General features: G+C 36.0%; 1 pseudogene; it reads left to right on the top strand.

The window, feature by feature from the left end:
* The first annotated feature begins 5,832 nt into the window (after positions 1 to 5,832).
* On the top strand, positions 5,833 to 6,898 carry LOC100732331 (PHD finger protein 6-like; annotated as a pseudogene).
* Positions 6,899 to 15,213: the final 8,315 nt, after the last annotated feature.

The following is a 15,213-nucleotide window of genomic DNA, read 5'->3' as shown; positions in this document are numbered from 1 at the left end:
TCTCTGACAACTTTTAATAATCTATTCTTGTGTTGGATTTCTGGGATGGTGATTATTATATGTCTGGGTGTAGTTTTATTTTGGTTATGACTATTTGGAGTTCTATATGCTTCACTGATCCTGATGTCAGTTTCTGATCTCATGCTTGGGATGTTTTCAGCTATTACTTCTCTAAATATCCCCTTGATATCCTTTATGTTGTCTCCTTCTTTTTCATTAATCCCTATCATTCTTATGTTATTCTTCTTTGCGTCGTCTTGCAGTTGTTGAATTGTTGTTTCCTGATTCCTTGTTATTTTTAAAAGATCTTTCCTTTCCTGTTCACTAGCTGCAATCCTGTCTTCAAGGTCTGAAATTCTATCTTCACTTTCATTAAGGCGGTTTTTACAACTTTCAGTGGAGTTTTTTATTTCCTGTATAACTCTGTGCATCTGCATTATGTATTCTGTTTGTTTCTTATATTGCTCGTCTAGGGACTCTATCTTTTTATTTAGTTCCTCCAATTTTTTATCTGTGTTTTCTTTAGATATATTTAGAATCTCTTTCATTTCTTTTATCATTTCTTCTGTTATCTGGGAAATTATTTCGAGTTTGAATTTCTTTAAAGCTTCCTGGAGTTGCTTGTCAACTTCAGTAGCTATTGTGTCTGATATATGAGGTGGATGGGATACATTTTCTTCTAAATACATTCCTCCTAGGGTTTCCTGAGATGGGCTAGAGGTTTGAGGTTGTAATTTGGTCTTTTGTTTTGTCATTTTCCTATATTTCTGTGTTTCAAGTGTTATTTGAAAGCTTCTTCAGGATCTGTTGAAAATCCCCTTCTATGTTTGGAGCTACTGAGATTCTGGCACCACGCTACCCCAAGCCATTGGGCCTGCAGAACCTATGGCCCTCCTCTGCTTGTTCAGAACTCCACAGTTCCAGACAATCTGGGCCTCAGGGACACTGTCCGCCCACCTGCCCCTTGGAAGCTCCACAGCTCTTCAATCGCAGCCGGGTTAGGGTACTCACCACAGGCCGCAGTGCCTCAGGAGCCTGTGATCCCTCCCTGCTTGCAGAGATATCGACAGTCCTCCAGACAAAGGAAGGGGCTTCTGTAGGCACTTCAGATCCGCCCAGCTCCTCCTCTGAACACCGATGGCTATGCGCGGCTAGGCTCTGGGGGATAGTGTAGGCCCACCTACCCATCGGGAGCTCAGCAGACCTCCAAGTGTAGCCGGGATGGGGAGGCGGATGTAGTGGCCTCTAACCCACTGCTCCACTTCACTGAAGCCAGAAGCCTGAGGGGTCCAGAACAGTCTGAGATTTGGGCAGAGTGTGCTGGGCCCTCACCACAGGCCGAGGTGCCTCAGGAACCTGCGATCCCTCCGTGCTTGCAGAGATATTCAGTCCTCCAGACAAAGGAAAGGGCTTCTGCAGGCACTCAGGATCTGCCAGCTCCTCCTCTGCACACCGATGGCTAGGCGCGGCTGGGCTCAGGGGGATAGTGTAGGCCCCCCACCCATAGGGAGCTCAGCAGACCTCCAAGTGTAGCCGGGATGGGGAGGTGGATGTAGTGGCCTCTAACCCACTGCTCCACTTCACTGCACCCAGAAGCCTGGGGGGTCTGAAACAGTCTGAGATTTGGGCAGAGTGTGCTGGGCACTCACCACAGGCCGAGGTGCCTCAGGAACCTGTGATCCCTCCCTGCTTGCAGAGATATTCAGTCCTCCAGACAAAGGAAGGGACTTCTGCAGGCACTCCAGATCCGCCCAGCTCCTCCTCTGCACACTGATGTCTAGGCGTGGCTGGGCTCGGGGGATAGTGTAGGCCCGCCCACCCGTAGGGAGCTCAGCAGACCTCCAAGTGTAGCTGGAATGGGGAGGCGGATGTAGTGGCCTCTAACCCACTGCTCCACTTCACTGCACCCAGAAGCCTGGGGGGTCCAGAACAGTCTGAGATTTGGGCAGAGTGTCAGGAGGGTGTTTTTCAACTTTTATGTGTTTATGTGTTTTTGTGGGTTTTTTTGCTATTGATTACCAATTTCATACCCCTATGGTAAGATAATATTCATAGGATAATTTTATTCTTCAGCATTTTTCTAAGCATGCTCTACATTCTTTTATTTTAAATTTTATTTCAAAGATAATAAAACAAAGAGGACTGAACAAAGCAGATCAGAGAAAAGCACTGTAAGCAACACAGTGCATTATAACAAGACAACAGTATTAACAGTAGTTACCATAATATCTCTTTCTTTGAAATAGTTGAGCATACATTCACATATAATAGTAGCAAAATAACATAAAACCAAGAGAATGAAAGTATCATAGGCCATTCAGAACCACAGAACAGAAAATGAACAATCGCTACTATATTATCTCATTTTCCATAAAAAATTTATTTATACTATCACACATATTAAAATCCAATAAGATACAACATGATAGATCCAATGGAAATAGAGCAAAAGCATAGTAGGACTTCAGAATAAGATGATATTAAATCAGCAATGGCTGCCATAATGTCTTATTTTCTTCAAAATAGCTGTTCATACCATCACACATAATAAGATCAAACAAAACAGAATAAAACCATTGCAACTAATGAATGAATACATTACAAGGCTTCAAAGTAATGCAGTGGTAAATTGTGAGTACCAGAAAATCTTATGAACTGTTACCATTTCTTACACTAGGGAGAATAAACGGTATTTATACACATGAGTTTGATTTATTTCCCTTGTGTGTAGGGTCTCCAGTTGTATCCATTTATTTAAAAATAACTCAATGTGATAATTCTTGGTAGCTGACAGTACTCCATTTTATAAAAATACCAAAACTTCTTTATCAATTCCTTAGTTGATGGGCACTAGGTTGCTTCCAAAATCTGACTATTACAAATTGTGCTGCTCTAAACATGTGTGCACATATACCACTGTATGATATTTTCAGTTCTTCTGAAAATATGCCTAGTAGCAGAATAGCTGGCTCAAATGGGACTTTCAAATCCAGCTTTATGAGAAATCTCTAGACTGACCTCCACTATGGCTACACCAGTCTACATTCCCACCAACAGTGCAGGTGAGTTCCTTTTTCCCCACAGTCTCTCCAGCATTTGTTGTTGGTAGTTTTCTTAACCCTAACCATTCTTTCAGGAGTGAGATGGAATCTCAGTGTTGTTTCAATTTACATTTTTCTAATGAGTAATGATGATGAATACTTTTTCATGTATTTATTTGTCATTTGTATTTCTTCCTCTGAAAAACTGTGTATTCATCTCAGATGCCCATTTTTGGATTGGGCCTTTGAATTTCAGGGATCTGTTGTTTTCTTTTTTTTTTTAATTCTTTATATGTCTTAGAGAAAAGTCCTTTCTCTGAGAGGCAGTTCACTAAGATTTTTTCCCAGTTTGTGGGTTTCCTTTTCATTATGCTGGATATTTCTTTTGACATGCAGAGATTCTTTAATAAGATGTGATCCCCATTATTGATACTCAGAAGTATTTCCTGTGCAGTTTGATTTCTGTTCATGAATTCTCTACCTACCCCAATGTCTTCAAGAATTTTACCTAATTTGTCTTCCAACACATTTAGTGTTTCTGCTTTAATATTCAGATCTTTGACCCATTTAGATTTTAGTTTAATACATATTGATAGGCATGGGTCTAGTTTTAATTTTCAGTATATGGAGAGCCAGTTTCTCCAGCACCATTTATTAAAGAGAGTACTGTTCTCCCAGTGAGCATGCTTGGCCCCTTTATCAAAGATAAGGTGGGTGAGTGTGTTTGCAGTTGTATATTCTAATCTAGTCCATTGATCTTCAGATCTGTTTTTATTCCAGTAACATGTTCATTTTATTAAAGTAGCTTTGTAGTATACCTTCAAGTCAGGCATTGTGATGCCTCCTTCCTGCCTTTGTTAGTTTGCCCTGGTGATTTTGCTTTAAGTTCTTGAAGCTCTGATTCAGGAAATTTGGCTAAATACAAATCACACAGATGCCTGGCATTTTCATAGGCATCATTAATAACCTTAGCCACAATGCAGTTTGAATTTATGATGCCAATGTTTTGATGAGATGGACATCTTTATCCTCAAATAATAATGTTAATTGAATAATCTAATTGAAATTCTAGTGATGTCGAATCAATCCAAAACAGTACTAAACATTTTAGTAGATAACTGGCTGAATCCCAAGATACTCTTTGAATTCAATCACATCATGGTCCCTTCCCCCCTCCCCTCCCTGGGCTCCCATGACCATGACTGAGGGACCAACTGGGCCCAACATGGGTCATTGTAAGAAGGATGTCATTGTGTTAATTTTGCATCCATATCACAGTATTTATAAAGTGTGATGGTGTCATTCCAGGAATATATTGCATAAGGGAGGGCAGGATGTTGTCTTCTGGGGAAGACCTGCTTCTTGTCTTTAAAATCAAGATATTCTTGAAGGCTCTGCATATACCAGAGTTTTCTGAATTGAATGGATGTAGTTCTGAAAATATCTAGAAAGAGATCTTTTTTCCAACTTTCATTGTATTTGCCAACCTCCTGGTAAATCTTTCCAAAGAAACATATATGAAGCATTTTCACAAGCAATCAGTGACTCAAAGATCAGAAAGTGATTCATGGAGAGTGGCATAGCTCAGAAGTGCAAGTAGAAATCCTGGAATGCTGCTCTGTGGACTGGATCCTGAGTCCAAGGTGAGACTGTGGCCATAGCTGGGGTGAGCAGAGCATGGCTTGGCATCTGAGTTTCATGGAAATTTTATGATGAGCCTGCTGCAGGAATGAAGCCTCAGGTCCAGCTTGTTTCTGAGTGCTATGTCCCACAGTATCCAATTTGTTTTTGATTTTTGAATTGAAATCATTCACATTGATGTTCATAACTGATATGCATTAAATTATCCTTGCTGTATTGTTTTTCTGCAGTTGATTCTCTTACTTTTCATTCTACTTAATTGATTACTTTTTCTGGTTGAATCATTTTATTGAGATTCTTGGAATTGAAGTTTTCACTTTCTTTTTCTGGAATATTCTGTAGAAATTTTGAGATCGAGAGCATATCAAAACATGAAATACCTTTAGCTACTCTATTTTCTGGAATCTACTACAATTAAAAATGAAAAAGTATTAGATTTATTGTTGAAGGAACCAAGGAAAATTATTCATGCACTTAAAATGCACTTGTTCATTGAGTAAAAACCTGAGGAAAATTAAAGATTAATATTGATTACTAAGACATCACAAAAGGTAAGAAACTTCACAAACGGGAAAAATAACTAGGATACAGGAAAGAAGAAAAGGAAAGAAATGGAAAAAACAGATTACTGTATATGCACATAAAATAGATAAGATTACTATACTACTAATTCTATTTGTTATTGGAAAAGAACAGTTAATATTCATATAATTCGATCAGTCTGCATGTCTCTGGGAATCTAAGCAACTCTTTGGAAGAAAGAATATGCAATGTTACAACTATTGTTAAGTTCCTGTCATGTTTTAAAAGCACACTTTTTATTGGTTTGGGTTTTGTTGCTTTTGTAGTTGTGCTTTGTGTGTCTCTTGGTGTTTGGTTGTTGCTGTTCATTTGTTTGGCTTCTCTGTGTTTTCTCCCTTTCAAATAAAATAAAATAAAAATAAATAAATAAAGTGAGCAAATCTCGAGTGAAAGGTAATAAACTCTGGTGACAAAGCCCCACTCTCAGGAGCTATCAGAGAATGGAGATGACAATTTTATCTTTAACCTCTTTGGCTCCTCTCTCTGGCAAATGCCTCTGGGCAAAGCTGCATTTCTTGAAACTTAAAGTGTTTATCTAAAGGCAATTTAAAAATTTTGTCAGGCACATATGAAAAGAAAAAGAGGGGCTACAAGACGGCCAAAATATGTCTACTATATATCAGTTAGAGATAAGGAATGAAGACAGTTAGCAATATCAGAAAACCAGAAGATGGCAGCACACCTCCAGTGCATGCTGCTTTTTTGTCATCACACTCTGATAATGAGAGTTTTGCTGGAATCTCTACTGAAGATTTCCAAAAGGAAATTAAAAGAGACAAATCTGATATGTTCTTGGTGTCACTGTCTAGGAGAAACAATTGATTGTGATGTGAAAACATGTCTCAGGACATTCCAACACCACTGTGCTTTGCATGATGAAGCTCACAAAAGGATAAAAACTTTCACAAGGAATTTACATGGTTTATTTTCCAAAACATAAGAAAACTGCACATAATTCTGAAGCAGCTTATTTAGAAGTAAGTTTCAGTGAATATGATCTGTGGCCCTCATTTCCCAAAAATGAAAAAAAAGTCACAAATGAAGACAAAGAAAATCTAATTTTAAAGGACCATCAAAAGATATCAGGTCCACATCTTCAAAAGGAACAGCTGAAATGGAAAGTATTTCCTATTGTGATAGGTCTCCACACAAAAGAACCCCAGGGACAATAAGCCTAAATGTGGATTTTGCCATGTACAGGAGTAAAAAAGTGAATCAAGAGGAAAATAGCTTATGTTTAATGCAAGATTGCAGCTTCTTATTATAAGTGCATGTGATTTTCCTCTGGTGCAGTCCAGCTAACACGGACAGGAGCAGAATTTGGAGATTTTGATATTAAAATAGCATTTTAAGGGATTAAGTGAGGAAAAATGATTTATGCATTTTTGCATTCAGCTTGGTGCTACTATTGGATGTAAAATAAAAGCTTGATGAAGACTTATGATTACCACTGTGGAGTAAAAGACAAAGCTAAATAAATTGAAAATTCATCAAGAAGAATTTACAAGTTGCATTGTAAAAACCACAGTGGAAATAATGAGAGGGATGAAGAAGATGAGGAATGAGAGAGTAAAAGCCAAGGAAAAGTAGAAATTTATCAGCAACAAGCACAGCAGCAATTTAACAGAAACTAGGTATGAATGTTAATTATATGGGATCTGTTGTCAGGATGTAATGCCCACTGATAAATACATGATGAAGTAGTGGTATAAAATACAATTTTTAAAAAATCTTAATGTGTTTAGTTAAGATCATGTTACCAGAATGCTGAGGATTGTATAAACTTGTTTAGTTTTTTTTAAACTAGCCAGTTTGCAACCAAAAATAATCTACTTTATTAATAAATGTAGTTACAATGTCAAATCAATAAGATATTCTCATTCTTAAGTAACATTAAGTTGGTTTTATTTTCATTAAGCATCATATTTTACATTTCTCATCATCTTTTAAACAGGTTCATGGGGTAGAATTAGAAAACTCAGAATGAATATGACATCCATAACTACTATTCTTTTTACTATTTTCTAAAAGGGTTTGTAACCTTTTACTGCCCAAGTCTTAGTTCTTTAATTGACCTACCTAAAAACTTCTTGTGTGTTTTATGAATCTTCACTATACAGCTGAGTTTGACATGTTGATATTAGGTAACTAAGATTTGCAGGTTATAGAAAGCACTTGAATCTCTATTTACCCTACATATATTGTTAAATGTAAAGCAGATACTGACATGAAGTAATTTATGTTTCCAAACTGAACAAGGCTCTGCTGTTCAGAGTGTTTAAGTTTGTTTAGTGGATCATGCTCAAGGCAAAGTAAGCAAATTTTACCTTACAATTCAAATATACTGCTGGTGACAACACATGGCAATTTATGGAATTTTTTTCTCACTTAAGTAATGAAGGCTAGAAATGGATAGAAACTTCTGTTTACCTTAGCTTTGAAATCACATGCTAAAAATCTCTTCCAAGAAGTGTGCTGAAGTTTTTTATTTGGTTTCTTGTCAGAGTTGTTCTCACTGACAAGAATGGACTTCAGCATCTGGGGATTATGAGCTATAAGGTCCAGTGCTTATGCCAAAATTCTCATGACAATACATTTCTTCTCTTTCCATGTCACGCAAAGAACTTCTAGCAAAATGATCAAATACTTTTGAGTTTAAACCAACATTTGGTAACAGCCAATTAAACCTCTTGCAGATTTAAGGGGTTATCACCTGCTAAGAACTTTAGACACCACATCTGAAACCTATTCCTCTCAAGTGCACTGTTGTGTGGAATGCTTCACTTATTGATCCAAAGTGTATAAGGAAGTCTCCTGTACTATGAAAGTAAAAAAAAAAAAAAAAAGAACAGTCTGTGCATAAAATGGTATTGATTTTTAATTTTGTGCTCACTACATTAGAAACTTATTTAATTTTTTAATGTTTTCCATCATCCTTTTTATCTTTTAAATAGGATTTTGTGCCCTGTTTTTTTTTTCCAGTAGGGCTCAGCATTGTTTAATTGACCATCAGAATTGCTTCTTATACCAGCTATTTAGAAAAGATTTTCATACTGGTGTTTCTTGCTAGTGACATATTCTTCCCCTTACTGCTGAAAAACATTTATGTATTTCTTTCTAGAAAAATTATAAAGCTTTAGTTGTGGTCTACATAATACTACAAAACAAGGTTGTGGATTCTGATTTCTTTTTTCTTATTTTTTTATTTAAAGAGAATAAAAAATAAAATATAAAAAGGTGGAAATAATGCAGATTTTCAACAACAACAAAATGATAATACTAAGAAACCACTAGTTGATAAATTACATATTGTCATCTTGAAAGTTGTTCAAGTCACAAAATTAAAGCATAAAAAGTGGACAATCAAACAATGACAGTGCAAACTGATATCTTCAGTGATCCAACAAAAAATTATTAATATGATCATCTATGTTACACACTTAAACATACACACAGTTATATTCTTTAGAACACTTTCCTTCCCTTTCTTTTTTAAATAGCAATTACACATTTTGGATCCTATTACTCCTACAGATTTTCGTACTTTTTACACTAGAGAGACAATGTGATACTTACAAATATGATTCTTATTTATTTCTCTTATGAGTATAGTCTGGATTCTGATTTTGGCCTTATCTGTTGGCCAGCCACAGTAAGGCATAGTTAGAAATAAAGAAAGTTATGTTCACTTGATTGTACATTGAGATATTCCGCAGCTGATAGAACAGAATTTTAAATGTAACAGGTGAAAAATTATACAGTGTTTAGTGGCTGAATATTTTAATGGCTAGCCCCTTAAGAACAATTTTTCAAATATATATTTACACATTTACTACAACCAAGGGAATAAATACTTACTTTATTTTAAACATATTTATTATTATTTTTAGGAGACTGTCTTCATTAGTGCATTTCCTCTGTGTTTCTCTTTTTGCTTTTAATATGCCATTATGTGTATGAGATTAACTTTCAGAATTTATGACTTGAAATGAAGGGACAGATTAAGTGAGTTTTCCAAAGTATCTGTACTTTATTCTTTACAACAGCTTTAAAACCATTTTTTTCTTAAATCTTTAAATCATTGTCTCCAGGTCATTTTTACCTTGTGTGCCATAGAACATAGGCATGGAAAAACAGAATTCCTTCACATTTGGACAACTACTGCAATGAGTTTATTTAGAAAATATAGAAGGTGCCAAGGGTGATCATATCCAGTCAATAATTATAATATAATTATAATTATATAAATATAATACAATATATATAATTATATAAAGGACTTCAAAAAGTACAGCTTTCAGGTGATGAATTTGTTGTGTAGTAAAATATGTGACTTTGAATGGATTTATTCAGCTTTTTCCCTGGCATTAAACCAAAATAATACTTTACCTATTGATTGGATGGGTAAGTGGCTGAATACGTTTTTTCCACTGTGGTGTGGCTGGCTGAATAATCTTTCATTAATTGAAACATAAGTTGAAGTCACAGGATAAATCATCTTTGGTTGTAAGCCAAAAATATTTTGATTATCCATTTCACCACATGTTGAGTAAAAATTCCTTACAATATAAAAATTGTACATTATTTATGTTCTCAAGTAGCATCATCATCTGGGTAGCAATTACATTGTGGCATTAATATTTAGATAAATGGACCTCAGCAGTGTATTTACATCTCTTAAATCCTTAACTGTAGTTTTAATAAGCATATTATTTGACAAGTATTTTACATTTACACCATTTCCAAAAAATAATGCCAGTATTGTCATTTATGCTTACTTTAACCTAAAATTTTGAAATGCCTTTTCTTTATGTCCTTTGTTTTCTTTTCATTTTTGTTGTTGTTGTTGTTGTTGTTGTTGATGCTGATGATGTTGATATTAAACAATGTTATCTTTACAAGCATATATTCAAGATTATTGTGGAACATTTATTGCCTTACCAGAAAAGTTAATGAGAAATGTTCTTTTGTGTAAAAAGATAGACTTGTCCTTTTTTATTTCAATAAGAACTCTTTGTTCCTGTGGTGAAAGGATGAAGGGATTTTTACATCCATTTCAATTTATTAAAAACCCACAACTGAAATTACTTTTATTTCAAGGATAAGTAATTGTGAAATTTCAGATAGTACTTGCTCACAATGACATGCTACTTATATGGTTGTATTCTGTTTCTTAATACACCTGCCAATCTGTTCCTTTTTATTGGTAAGTGGAGACCATTTACATTGATGGATATCACTGATATGTACTGACTTATCCATGTCATATTATCTTTCTGTTTGTGGTTTTACATCATTTTTGTTGAATATTTGATCTGCTTGGGGGTTTCCTTCTACTCTTTTTCTTGGAATTCTTGTTATCCTTATCTCTTTCTAGATTATCCTTTGTGATGTTGGTTTTGTGGTCATGAATTTTTTTATTTGCTGTTTGTACTGGAAGTATCTGATTTCTCTATCAATTTTCAAAGATGGTTTTGTAGGGTACATGATTACGGGTTGAAATTTTTTTCTTTCAATAATTCAAATATTTCACATCCAGCTCTTCTTGACTGAAAAGTTTGTATTAAGAAGTCTGTTGTGACTTTAAAAACTTTATGTTTAGGTGATCTATTTGTTTCCTCTGGCACTTTTTAGTATTTTGTTCTTGAGATGAAATCCTGAAACCTTAGTTGTTATAAGTCTGGGTGGAGATACACTTTGGTTATGGCTAACTGGGGTTCTATACACCTCATTTATCTGGATATTAGATTCTTTTCCCATATTTGGAAAATTCTCATGTATTATTTCTCTAAATAGGTTCATGTGTCATTTGTGTTGATGCCAGCTTTTTTTTTGACAGCTGTCAGTCTTATATTGTTTTTCTTGGCATCATTTTTCAGCTGTTAAACTGTTCTTTCCTGTTGTATGATATTTTTAAAAGATCTTTTGTTTCATGATCATAAGCTTCCATCCTGTCTTCACAGTCTGAGAGTCTATCTTTATCTTTTTTCAAGCTGTTTTGCCAACTTTCAAATTGATTTTTAATTTCCTAAATTTCACTTTAAATCTGTTTCACACATTCCATTTAAATACTACGTTGTTTATTAAAGATTTCTATCATTTTCATGTTGCTTTATTTTTTAATCTAGATATTGTTTAGATACACTGAATATTTTTCCTAATATTTGTCCTATCTGTTTTTACTGAAGCAATTTTTCTGATCTGATTTCCTCAAGAGCTTCATTGTTGTTTTGCTACTTCAGTTGCTGTCATTTCAGAAAACTCAGTTGTGCTGTTTCCTGTGTTTTCCAATTCAATGTCTCCAGAGTTTGTTCTAGGTTTGTTGGACTGAGATTGTATGTTGCTCTTTCATTTTGTAATTTTCTATTTGGACTCACATGGATGACCAGGTAACCTCTTGATGCAATACAGTGGCATGTTGCACTGGACAGAGCTTGATTCATCCAATATCTATGTAGCTAGCCAAGGTGCCCCTCTAAATTATGACACTGGCGCCTGTGCTTTGATGGGTGGAGCTCCAAATCTCCAGGACTGATTGTCTAGCCTGGTCAATCCCTGAAGGATGGCTCTGGAGCTTTGGGCTAAGAAGAGTGCTTTAGCTCTATGACTTAAGAACTTGGACAGGCATTCCTCTAATCAATTACATTTGGATGCTGAAGCAGAAGTTGGATTCTCTGTGCAGTTAGTAGAGACACCCGCACAAAATGTCTTTATTTGTTTTCTGTGATGTTCCTAATGAGTTTGCTTATCATGTAACTGCATTACTAGTATCAGTGATTCTCTAGGAAAAATCTGTTCTTCAGAGATGGATTCTATATGTAGAAAACTATTGCTTTGTTTCTTTCGCAAGATTCTACATTTCCAAATTATTGACCATAGGATGCTTGTGTCTTATCATTTTGGGGGCTCATTCTGCAGAATTTTAGTGCATGGTCATGGTGAAATTATTACTCTAGAGCTTCCCAGTATTATTACAGCCTAGCTAAAGTAGTAAAATTGGTAATAATAATAGCATCATCACTATTTATGAACTGACAAAATGTAGTGCATGGGAGCAAAGTCTGTAGATATAGAAAAGAGTCAATCATAAATGAGGAATTTGTTTGCAAAGTGTTCATCCTTGGTGGCATAATTTTTCCCTCTATGGGTCAACATAGGGTGGATAGAGTATAAAACAACGAAAACTTGGAAACAAGTAGAAAGAAAGTTGGAGGAAAAAATGTGGTCATGCAAACTTTGGGTAAGCAGATAAGAGGGTAGAAAAAGAAGGAATGGTGTATTCAAGAGATTACTTGGTCTTGGATTCTGGGTTTTGTGAATCAGATTGGTTTTCCACTGGATTACTACCAGCATTTAGATAAGAGAGATAAAAAGAAAAAAGACAAAAAAAGAAAGTAAAAAAGAAAGTAAAAGGGAGTAAAAATAAAAAAGGAATAAGAAAAGACAAACGGGAGAAACAAAACATTTGATAGAAAAGGGCAATTTACTGATTTCCAGCTTCTTCCCACATTGGTTTGAGTCTCCAAAAATTTCTTAACAATATGGAAACTCATTGACAAAAGCATAAGCCCAGTAAGGTGATACATTCTCTCTTAACCACTAGCTCCTCGCTGAGCCAAAATAAAACACCAGAAACGAACAATTCCTGGGAGGAAAAAAAATTGTTTTTTGGCTCACACTTTGTAGAGGTTGCTGTCCACAGAGTCATGGCTCCAAAGGAGAAATGTGGAGTGGCAGAAGAGCTTGGTAGAGGGACAGCAAGATTGTGGGGTGGTGCCCAGGTTGCAGAGATGGCTGGAAAAAGAGATGAACACTCCAGACCATGCCCTCGGTAACTTGAATCTTCTGAGAAGAACTCACTTCCTAGGAGAAAGTCAGCTATCAGCTCCCTTGTCATGGTTCATGTCTGTGGCCCCCAGGCCTCATGCATTTACATTATGTAACTGTGATTGGTTCATTGTATAGTGCTTGGATTGATGGTGTCAGTGCTACACTCACCTAGGGGTGGAGCCATGATGTGATGTAATGGCAGAGAAGAAGTCATGTCTCACTCTCTTGCCAGTTTCTGCCTTGCTGTTTGCAGCTGCCATGAACTGTGGCCCCACCATGCCACCCTGCCTTGGAACCAACTGAGTACGGATTGAAACTTCCAAAAACTGAAAAATTAACCTTTTCTTTCCCAACATTGGTCATAAGGTATTTTGTCTCAGCAATGAGTAAAAAGTAACTAATACAGGATTTGGTACTGAGGAGTGGGGTCGTTTACTACGACTATACTTGACCATATTTTTTGAGAGGCTTTGGTAATGGCTTGTGGGCAGAGTTTGGAAAGGTTCAGACATGTCACCTAGATGCGTAGAGCTGCAGCCACTTAAGCTGTTCTGTAGAGGAGATCTGGTCAGAGCTCAGGAGTCCAGAATGCTGGTAGAAAGTCTCATGGTAAAGACCAGGCTAGGGAAGTTTCTGCTGGGAAGGACTCCATTGGTTGTTATACTTTCCATGATATGTGTTATGGTTTGGCACAAAGTTTGTCTGCATTCTGCTCATGCCCAGAGACTTTGCCTGAGACTGACACAGAGGGCAATGGACTATTTAATCTGGAAAAGGAAATTTCAATGCAGTTGAATATTGAGGATGTGACTTGGCTATTATTGGGGGCTTTTAGCCAGCTTTATGTTGCAAATCGAGAGCAAAGAGCCCAGCAGGATAATTTACAACACTGTAAGTTGGACCAGAAGGAAAACTCCAGTAAAGTTATGGATTGTAAATGTAATCCACCATATCAGTAAAACTAAAAATAAGAATCACATCAGTAAAACTAAAAATAAGAATCACATGATCATTTCTATAGATTCAGAAGAAGCTTTTGATAAGGTCCAACATTCCTTTATCATTAGAACTTACAGAAAATTGGAATAGTCTTTCGCTCAATAAGATAAACACCATGTATGACAAACCAACAGCCAGTATCATACTAAATGGCCAAAAATTGAAGGCCTTTACTTTAACATCAGGCACAAGACAAGGATGTCCCTTATTATCACTTCTATTTAATATGGTCCCAGAAATACTAGCCAGAGCAGTTAAACAAGAGAAAGAAATAAAAGAGGTAAAGATCGGAAAAGAAGAAGTTAAATTATTATTTGCAGATGACGTGAGACTCTACATAGAAGACCGCCTAATCTCCATTGAAATACTGTTAGGTATAATGAATAAATTCAGCAATGTATCTGGATACAAAATAAATACTCAAAAATCAATAGCATTCCTATACACTAACAACAATATCACAGAGAGAGAAATAAGAGAAGCCACAACCTTCACACTAGCAACCAAAAAAATGAAATATTTAGGAATTACTCTCATGAAAGAAGTGAAAGACCTATTTAGGGAAAATTATAATACACAGAAAAATAAATTGAAGAGGAGCTCAGAAAGTAAAAAGATATCCCTTGCTCATGGATAGGAAGAATAAATATTTTGAAAATGGCCATACTCCCAAAGCTGTTATACAGATTCAATGCAATCCCAATAAAAATACCATCAACATACCTCATAGATCTAGACAAATCACTCCTAAAATTCATCTGGAGCAAGAAGAGACCTAGAATAGCAAAGACAGTTCTAAGCAGCAAAGGAAAGGCAGGAGGGATTACAATCCCTGACTTGACGTTGTACTACAAAGTGACTGTAGTAAAATCAATATGGTACTGGAATCAAAACAGAGCCAAAGATCAATGGAATAGATTGGAAGATACAAACACAACTGCAAACACACTCAACCACCTTATCTTTGATAAAGGGGCCAAACAGGTTCACTGGAAGAACGTCAGTCTCTTTAACAAACTGGTGTTGGAAAAACTGGCTCTCCATTTGCTGAAAACTAAAACTAGGCCCATGCCTATCACCATGTACTAAATTAAAATCTAAATGGATTGATGATCTTATT

The sequence above is a fragment of the Cavia porcellus genome, unplaced genomic scaffold (genome assembly GCF_034190915.1).
Source record: "Cavia porcellus strain 051 isolate PalLab524CR breed Dunkin Hartley unplaced genomic scaffold, mCavPor4.1 scaffold_7, whole genome shotgun sequence".
Classification (NCBI taxonomy): domain Eukaryota; kingdom Metazoa; phylum Chordata; class Mammalia; order Rodentia; family Caviidae; genus Cavia; species Cavia porcellus.
Note: the sequence above shows the minus strand (reverse complement) of the source record. Positions and strands in the feature narration are given on the sequence as shown.